The 10,586-nt window shown below is 37.9% G+C and overlaps 1 non-coding gene across 1 annotated transcript; it reads left to right on the top strand.

Annotated features, from left to right (window-relative positions):
• The first annotated feature begins 10,321 nt into the window (after positions 1–10,321).
• On the top strand, positions 10,322–10,429 carry LOC111726274. The gene has a single exon (XR_002774083.1). It is a non-coding gene; the product is annotated as a U6 spliceosomal RNA (small nuclear RNA).
• Positions 10,430–10,586: the final 157 nt, after the last annotated feature.

Here is a 10,586-nt window from a genome sequence, read left to right as displayed (position 1 = left end):
TAATTTTAGGAAAAAGAGAAATAGAACAATAACTTAATGTAGCAAAATTTTTTGGACTGAAAAATAACGTGACAATGTATATATATATCGAAAAGTCTTACCAGTTACCAGAAAAAAATACTTACAAGGTCCGGATATTTAATTTTAAATGTTCCTAAAATTTTGGTTTACACATGGATGTGACTAGCAGTGATTGCAAGACAAGTACTTGAATATTCAAATGAGTTTGGAAAGTTTTCATGAAGAAGAATTCCACACATTTCTTGCCTAGAGGGTGTTTCAGATTTTCGATATGCTGGTTTGCCTAGTGATTCTTCAAGAGTGACACAGTATCTTCCATTTACCAAATCATCAGACTACAAAGACTTTTTTAAAACCGTAACTTGAGTCTGCTGCTTCACCTAAAGCATCAGCAAAAGCTACAGCATGGTGTGTGGAAGCCATGACCTTCAAGGTGAAGTACTAAGTCTTTTTTTTTTACTCTCACAGAAAATAAAAATCACGGTGACTTTAGACTTCTCTACAGCATTATTGCCAGGAAAGCAATGAAGCCATTTGTGAACTTTGAAAGGAATATTATATGCCTCAAAAATGCTCTACTTAGTCAAGTTGTCATTGACCTAGTAAAGTCACATGAGGACATTCTCAGATTTGAGCGGCTTCTGCAAATATCACATCCCATCATGGTTCCATATTTTTTCTTTTAATTTTTTTTGGCCGGAGCTGGGTTTGAACCTGCCACCTCTGGTGTATGGTGCTGGCGCCCTACCCTTTTGAGCCACAGGCACTGCCCCAATGATTCCATATTTTTGTTTGTCTGTGAAAAGTAAGTCTTTACGTGATTTAATAAAGTCACAGTATGTCATGGGACTCAATATAGACCATGTGGATAGGGAAATTTGGGAAGTCACAAACACCCAGAGAGGGAGCCACATGCAACTGTGCTTTATGGAGAGACTGGACAATGGTTTGCTCATATGCTATGGCCAGGAGATGAATGAAGGAAACATCATGTATTATTAATGGCCATTGTATAACCTTAAATATCCCTAGGCAGCATAGAAGAGTGCTCATAAGCATAAATACACCCAGTAGACATTTGCTGTTGTGAAGCATGTAATTGACACTGTGCTAGGTGCTGGGGAAAGATGAAATTCATGGGAAACAATTCAGGTCCATCCTCCTGAAACCTTTTCAATTTCTGACCAGTCTGCACACAATTATTGAAAATACTTTTTTATATTAATGCTATTTTAAGGAACTCAAAATGATGTGAAAATACATAGGTATCTTTTAAGTTAATAAACAATAAGCCTGCAAGCTGGGGAGTACCAGTTTGTAAGCAGATGGTTCAAGCACAATGCTGTGGGATGTTCTTCTCATTTCTAGTTAGTATTTGCTTTGAACATCTCCTGACCATATGCAGTGGTATCCCCGACTCTCTGTTTTTATCTTCCTTTAAAAAGATATGACAGTCATAACAGACTTGTTTATTCAAACTGCATCATCAGAGTCATGATTGATTATAACAAGGTTAAGAAGAATTTGGTGTTTTCAACCAAATTGGAAGTTGACAATAATCTGGTGCTAGCTGATGCAAAGTATACACAAATAATTATTTTCCTCTGTTCAGAATACATTTAATTAGGTATTTTGACTTTATTCCTTGCTTTGATTTGAACAATAATCTTATTAAATTCTTATAATTATGTAGAGCATGGGGACATGATCTTTTATATGAATTACCTAGGATAAGAAGTGTTTCAGAATTCACAAATATGCATTTTTGAATTAAAAGTGGCCACTGTTATGCCATATATCCATGTAATAAAAACTGCACTTGTAACCCCTAAATTTATAAAATAAACAAGTAGGGATACAGCATGCATATGGTATTTTATATCTCCCTTTATTAAAAAAATAAATATGAATAACATCTAAATGGGAAAACCTAAAATGATAAATACTGCACAGCAGCTCCAGTCAATTTTTGATACAAGTGAGTTCAAGTCAAGTAAGCCTCTTCCCTTGCCTCCCCTGCAAGAAAGGGAAGAAAAAATAAGACATAAAAGAATAAGAAAAGCTTTTAGTTTTTTGAGTTTTATAGATTTGAGAATTTTGTATAAGCGATTGTGTGCCTGTAGTGCATTTTGGGAAGCTCTTTCATATTCATGAGCATATACATACACCTCATTTTATGCAGCAGTGATGATACTAAGGAATAGTATCTCTATAAAAAGTATTTTATTATACATTAAAACGTCAAGTCATTCTTCTCACTTGCAACCAGCACCATCCAACCAGTGGCCAGGGAGTAGAGATTCTCTCTCTGAGTGTCTTTTAAAACTCCTATTACTTTGTGGGTGGAATTTTTATAAAACACAAATCTATGCATGGCATTAAACTACATAAAACATGTCAGTTTCTCCCAATAAGTTCAAGTGGGGAGACCCCAAACTTCTCTCAAGCACTATATGTTTTTGTCCATTGCCTTCACTTCCGATCCTGTCCATTGCTGGACTATGACCCGCCTGCTACAATTTCCACTGATGCCTTTCCACCGGCTTGATTCTTTTCTCTAGAACCCATGGAAATATTCTTTCCAACCATTCCTGCTCATCTTTTTAGAGTCATTTTCTTAATCATGTTACCTTTTCTCATTTCTGAACTTCATAGAATCCTTGAAAATACATTTATTAAAACACTAAAACATGAATCTGTAATGTTCTTACAGGATGCGATTTGTTCTCTTTCTCATCTACCCCTAGTTCCATGCATAATGTTATAGAAACACAACTAATGAAGGCTACTTTGTGACAGAAACTATCCTATAGACTTTTTATTTCATCTGTGAGGTTGGTTTCTATTATTACCTTCTTCCTCAACCCATTGTGCAAATGAGAATTTGACACTTCAAGAGTAATACCACAAATGATGCAGCAAGAAAATAGCCAACTGGAGATTTGAATCCAGGTCTTCCATCTCGAACACCAGTTACTAATCACTATGTCATACTTCTCCACAAATATTCTATAAGTGATTATGTGTACTTAATATTCTTAACCAGAGAATATGGGAATTATTTGTGATGGGTGTATCTTTATATATGAAACCCCTTTAAGGATATTTAAAACTATAAATCCTTCCTAATGAACCATGAAATGCCCCTTGCTCTAGGATTGTGTGAGATTATGTCAGCGACTCACGCTCTGCTAAATTTGCCCCCTTGTGTGGTTTCTTCTGCACTGAATCTAGGTTGATCTTGTGGTTTATTTAGGTCGGTAGAATGCAAGAGCCTCAGTGAGAAAGTTGTAATTCTGGGGCTTGGGAGGCATTGCAGCTTCCATTTTGGCTCTCTTGCTGCTCCAAAATTTTCATGTAAAGCTGTCTAGGATAGTCCCCTTAAGGATGAGAGGCTTCATGAAGAGAAAGGTCCCAGAAAGGAAAAAGGTGAAAGAATAAAGAGACACCCTATTAGATCCAAATCATTCCAGTCACACCACTGAGACAGCAGGTGCATGAATGAGGCCATGGTGGAGACAGCAGATAGTCACATGAAATGTATGAATGAGACAGAGATGAGACAACCAGGTGGGCCTAAGACATGAAGGGTGGTTACGGTTTTAAGCCACTGAGTTTTGAAGTGTTTTTCATGTGCTGTTACAGCAATTAGGACCAGGAAATGGGGTGTTGTCTTAAGAGAAACCTCAAATGTGTCATTGGCTTAGGGACCAGAAGTTAAGTAAAGGCAGGAAGAAAAGCGAGAAGTCTGTTAGAGACTCAAAAAGGGCCAAGAGTGCAGCATAACAATTGGCAAATTGCCTCGTGTGGTAGCTTAAAAGATGGAATATGTATTTAATTGATGTGTGAAACTAGCTAAAATGATTTCCAGGCAGTATACTAAAAATGGCAAGTTATTTTTTATTTTTGGCTGCAGATATGAATATGACATGTGGAACAGAAATGAACTTATAAAGAAACAGTTTGCTTTTCTAAATTGTGTCTGTATTTCTGAAATATAGGGAGGGGGAAAACCTAAAAAGGTCCAGGATCTATTAAGTTGGAAACTTACAGAGTTTCATCTTTATTCATTCAGAAAATGTAAAAAATAGCCCATAAGAAATGAAAAAATAACTCAATAAATGATAGCAGAAAACTCTTTTTAAAGATGCCTGAAAGATGTAAGAAATGTTCATTAGACATGTAAAGCTAAAAAAGAAAGGAAAAAAATAGAAGGCTTTGTACGAATAGAATCACAGCATGTCACCCCAAAGAAACATCACACATGATTTAGGAAAGAGGTGACTGTTTCTAGAACAGTTATGGCCGTGTCTATGGAGGAATGGAGGAAATATCAGTCCGATTCCTAGGAAATCCACATCCATTAAAAGAGAGCTGCATTAGTACAAACAGTGTCAGTTTAGATCCAAAGAAACTGAGAACATTCATAATGAAAAAAAACAAAACAAAAAAAAAAAAAAAACTCTTTTCACCAAATACTTATGGCCAGAAAAAAGGCTAAGAAAATTAAAAAAATGCATCAATAAACTTAGGCCACTATTCATGTTTTTATTTATTTATTTATTTATTTATTGTAACTGTCTTGCAAAATAGAACCAAGATTTAAGAGGGCAGGGCCAAGAGCCACATACACTAAGGCACTAGAAAATTGTAAGGAACAAAAATAGATCTTGTCAATGACTATATCCTAATTTCAGGGTCTGGGCAATGGGTAAAGTATGCCTGGCTGAATTTCAGAGTTACTATAATTAGTCATTGCTGTGTCCCCCCACTCTTCTCTTTCAGAATGTCAGCATCATGATTATCTTGTTACATTCCTCTTACTGTGTGCCCTGTAGAGAAAAAGATGGTATAAATAATGTGGTTTTCTAAGGTGTAAGTCCTTTGGATTAAGAGTTGCACTCACTGTATATGAGTCAGGTTCAAATCAGAAAGTACTGATTTTGAGCCTGACATCATGATCATTTTCTAGCTAAGAATCACTTATCACTTATCAGTTATTAGAGACATAGCTAAGGGGGGAATGACAGATATGTGAGCCAGTTGTGGAAGGGGAGAGAGAAAGTCAGTGACTGTTGAATGTTGGTGACTGTATGAAAGCAACATTTACTCTGCCCTAACTATTACTATCTCAGTATTCTTTCTGCACTTACATGTGTTAATTTATGCAAAATACTTGGCGGATAGGCACTTAACAAATTTAATGCCATTACTGGGCATCCTATAATTTTTCATGACTCAGCTCGTTGGTTTATGTTGGACTTCATATAAGAAGTGTTGGTATTATCACAAATGTCAGAAAATTACTTACATGGAAGAAAACAAAACAAGCAGCACCTAAAGTCAGAAGATGAAAATGAAAATACCAGCTAAAATCTGGAGAACAGATCTGAGTGAATCCCCCCAATTCGGAGAGTAGATTTGGACTTTCAGAGATAGATCACTACATTGTCACATGATAGAAAGTTCTAAAACAAGGTGTTTAGGATGATATTAAGCACAAAGAGTATCATACATTTGACAATATCAGTCCAAGAAGATGCACCTTAAAACTATGTTTTGTGTCCTGGTAAATGGTTTCATTAAAAGGACATACTCATAGCTAAGAAGAGCCAAGATGAAAAATACTTCAGAAAATAATTGTTAATACATATTAAGGTTCTAACATTCTATAATATAAAATGTTGATTTTTGACTTTTATGAATCTTCTTTTAGATCATTTAAACTTATTATTTAGATCATTTAAATGTCTTATTTTCAGCTTTACTTGTAAATATGTCTATCACAATATTAGGTAGAAGGCCAGACCATGCCTGTAATCCTAGCACTCTGGGAGGCCTGGCAGGTGGATTGATCAAGCTCAGGAGTTCAAGACCAGCCTGAGCTAGAGCAAGACTTGTCTCTAAAAATAGCCAGGCATTGTGGTGGGTGCCTGTATTACCAGCTACTCAGGAGCCAGAGGTAACAGAATCACTTGAGCCCAAGAGTTTGAGGTTGCTATGAGCTATGACGCTGGGACATTCTATTAGGGGTAACAAAGTGAGACTCTGACTCAAAAAACAAACAAACAAACAAAATATATATATGTTTTACATATATATATATATATATTAGGTAGAACAGGGAAAAATCAGATCCAGTACAAATGTCAAAAGTAGTAGAGTGGCTACTTGAAACATAGTGTACTAAGATTAGTAAATGTTATGCAAACATCACAAACTATGTTCATAAGCATTTCATATTATATCCTACTTTTTAAAGGATCAATTGCATTTTAAATATAAATTAAAGTATATTAAATTTGCATGGGAAAAGGGACTCCAAAGACAGGCCTGCAAACACCAATGGGAGAGATATTTCTGAATTACGAGATTGTGGAGGATTACTTTTCTTTACACAAATTTAATTACAATTACTACATATCCCTTTCATAATCAGGTTTTAATTGAATTAGCTTAATTTAAAACAAGTCAATAATTCCTAGCACTGATAAAATGTTCTTTAAAATTCTTTCACAGCACACTCCAAAGAATCCCAATAAATGACCAAACACACTCCAGAGAGTCATAGGCTCCTTAAAGGACAGCTTGGGGGATGCCTCACAATGACACTACTTGCAAGGAGAGGGGGATTGTTCTCACCTATAGTCAAAAGGCTCTGGTCTGTAAAGCAGCTTAGTTTTGAAAACTAGAATGAGAAGCTGTAAGCTTCTGTTGTAGCAAGTTAATCTATGCTTTGGACTCCAGATGGAGTTTTCCCTGTTACGGCAGGAGATACCCATCTATTTAATTCCTAGGAACACTGTCATAGAAGTGCCTACTGCCAGAGACGCTAAAGTTCAAAACATCCTGATATTCTTCATGCTGTGCTGACCATTAAGATAAATGCATTGGCCATTTCTACAGTGGTTAAATGCTGTCATCTGGGCTCTGTGCTCTGAGATCTTATCATCCCCACTGAAATGTGAAAGTTCACTGGCAGCTTCTGACATCATCATCCCTGACCATGAAAGTACAGCAGGATAAAGCTTTCTGCCCATGTTGATGGTATAAGGACTTTTCAACTATGCCTTAGTGAAAGGAAGGGTCTCCAGGCTCTCTTGGACAATGAGGGGAGAGGATGCGTAGGATCAATCCTTGCCAGTGTTGTATAAGCTGCTAAATTTCTCCCTCCATGTTTTGTAAAGGAAGTGCTTACATTTTAGCTTCAATAATTACCCGTTATTGTTAAGTATAAGTATCAGTCAACCTTTCAACCTAAATGCTAGAGCCATTTCTGAAGCGTCTTGTGAGTGCATGCAGATTGATGAAGTAGGCGTGATCTGGTGTTTATCCTGCACCTTCAGTCTAGCACCCTTTGAATGTAGTAGATACATATTCCTCAGGTTTCTACTCACTTAAATTAGTCATATCTTGCAATTCTTTGGATGAATTACTTCCTACTTTATCAGACCCTGTGCTTGACGCCTGGAGCATGCTAATATTTGATCCTAGCTGTAGATACAGTGTCAATCAGCAAAATAGTTAAGGTTAGCTCTTGGAGAAAATTGGTACCACTATATAAAACAACTGGCCTATATTACATATATTATAAGATTTTCAAGAAAAAGAGAGCTAGTGTGCTCAGACTAGGGAAGGGAAAGCTGATTTTATATGCAAAGAAAACTCAGAGTGGCTGGGAATTCCAAGTTTCTTAGCTTCACACGAATCCAACCAAAAGTTCCTGTTCCAAGATTCAGAAATGCTCTGACTTCTACTTGAAATATGGCTAAGGCTGTGAATTTAGCCTTACCTTGTAATTTTAAAAATCACACAATTTGATTTTCCTTTTGATTTTCATCAAAAAATACCTCTGTGGGTACAAGAAATTAGAGAATATTTAGCACTTCCTTGGTAGAACTCTGGTTTTCTGTGACATGAGCTAATAGTAAATGATGTGAGTGGTTGTTTTCTTTCTGTGAATATTCAAGAGCAATCCAAAGAATCCTGCCATGAGTTAAAAACAGCAGCCCATCAGTTACCCAGGGCTTTAGCTTTACTTTATTTTAGAGTGAAACAAAGGTGAAACTGTCATTATAGAGGTTCTCATTAGCCACAGTCAAGAAGCCAGTATTCACACCCTTACAAATAACCCAACCAATATCCACAAACACTTTTTAAAGGTTTTACTTCCTAGTACCTCCCTTGGTATAAATTGTATCAACTAGGATCCACACAGGAGATGAAAATCAAGATTTATTTCAGTGTTTTACTAAGAATCACTCATCAGATACTAATAGCTTACTAAAAAGGCTAAAAAGGGAGCAAGAGTGGTTTTTCAGAGGTCGTCACTTCAGGAAGCAGCTACTCTCCCCAAAGGTGGGAGAATAAAGGGAAGAGTTTGACGTTTTCAAATCTTAGGAGTCTTGTAAGGCAATCCATCACACTATAAAACTCACACGTGTGAGCCTGTGGAGCTGCTTGGCTGATGGTGTGTCTCTGAAGGACGTGCACCGTTGCCAGTTTGGTGAGTGTTGCAGAAGCCTCATGGATTCAGCTGCTGCGTAGGAAGAAGCGCCATTGCCGGGTGCAGGCGGGAAAGAGCACGCAAGTCTCTTCTTTCTCCTCTGCCCAAAGCTCCTCTGTGGTTTCTCTATTGGCACGGACTAGCAGCGGCCCAGAGCGCAAATCGGAGGTATGGTTCACATGGTTCCATCATCAGCACCACAAGCAGGGGAGTGAGCGGTGGCCCTGGACTGAGAAACAGTTTCCCAATAGTTGGCACAGGGCAGGAGTGGTGTCCGCTCCAAGGCACCATAGCCCCAGTGAGTATGGCGGACAGGGCTGGAGGGAGGCAGAAGGCAGAAGGCAGCGCCAAGGCCATACATTCCCAGGAAGCCAAACCAGCCACTAAAGAAGGAACTCCCTCCTGTCCCCATTCCCGGACGAAGGGCTCTTCATAAAGCCCTCACTTACAGCCACATGATACTTATTTTTGTTATACCTCCCTTTTCCAAATGGGAGGTTTTTACTGTGCTTACCTTGTTTCCTTTCTCCATTATAGTGTGATGAGATGACTCATCACAACCACAAAAGTCACATCCTGACATGATGCAAGGGACTGCACATGACCCAGGCTGCCCAAACCTGGGCTGGACTTAGGGACCAGATAGGACCTTGGGTTGTCTTTCTCAGACAGCGGCAAATATGTACTACATGTCCGAAGGATCTTCACTGGTTATTAGTGGTCAGAGGGACAGAATATGACCGAGGGCAGCAGTGGTCAACGTGTGCTCTCTCATTCCATTACAGAGAGATATACAAGTGCCGGGAAATTTACACAGAGGTCCCCAAGTTTACCAAAACTTGTGCACACTCAATTCCCACAGTAGACCCTTAAATTCTTGTGTAAGAAAAGTTGACCCTCCATACAGAGTTGCATCCCCTGAGTACTGTCCTTTGGTCGGTGTTTGTTGAAAAGAATTTGTGTATAAGTGGAACTATGTAGTTCAAACCTATGTGGTCCAAGGCTGGATAAAGGAGTTGCCCTGGCACATTTCACATTTATCACCCTCCAACACAGCCCGCATTTCCAGGTGTGTTTATGGGACAAATTTTGTCAACAAAATGTTAGAGTTCAATGAGGGCCACTCATTTTTGGAAGCATGTGCGTTTCTGCATCCTATTTTTTCTCCTTCGCTGACTGGATGAAAGGGAATAATACAATTTTAAACAGAAACTATTTTGGTCTTTAGAGGAAAATAATTAAAACGTTAACACAATGAAACAAACGATAAAAGTCAGCATGTTAAACATTTAGACCAGAAACATATATCTATGTGAGAGAATGGAGGAATTCACACATATGGATAATGTGAACACCATTAAGTAGGGCATCAGAAGTGGTCGGGGGCCTCAAGGAAGACAACTAATGGCAAGTTAAACTTCTAAAGTTGGAGCTTCTTAAATAGAGAACAAAATAATAAAAGGGGCAATTTTCTAAGATAAAATAAGAGAAAAAATTCCTAGGTTAAAAGAATTTTGTAGGTAAACATTATTTAACAAGTCCCTAAGACAAGTGGAGGTTAACCAGCGGGAGGTTATACTGTTGTGTAACTAATTTCAAGCATAAAATCCAAAACCTTTACTAGACTTGACTCAAATATTAAAAAAATAAAATAAAGTCTGGACATGTTGGCTCATGCCTGTAATCCTAGCACTCTGAAAGACTGAGGCAAAAGGATCCCTTGAGCTCAGGAGTTCAAGACCAGCCTAAGCAAGAGCAAGACTCATCTCTACTAAAAACAGAAAAATTATCCATGTGCTTGCTTCAGCAGCACATATACTAAAAATTGAAATGATACGGAGAAGATTAGCATGGCCTTTGTGCAAGGATGACATGCAAATTCGTAAAGCATTCCATATTTAAAAAAAAAAAATTATCCAGTCATTGAGGAAGATGCCTGTATTCTCAGCTACTTAGGAGACTGGACAGGAAGATTGCTTGAACTCAAGAGATTGAGGTTGCTGGGAACTGGGCTAAAATCATGGTACTCTAGCCTGTGTGACAGAGTGAGATTATTTCT

This window comes from Otolemur garnettii, unplaced genomic scaffold, assembly GCF_000181295.1.
Source record: "Otolemur garnettii isolate 467f Iridium unplaced genomic scaffold, OtoGar3 scaffold00059, whole genome shotgun sequence".
In the NCBI taxonomy this organism is placed as follows: Eukaryota; Metazoa; Chordata; class Mammalia; order Primates; family Galagidae; genus Otolemur; species Otolemur garnettii.
This window is presented reverse-complemented; position numbering and strand designations above follow the sequence as displayed.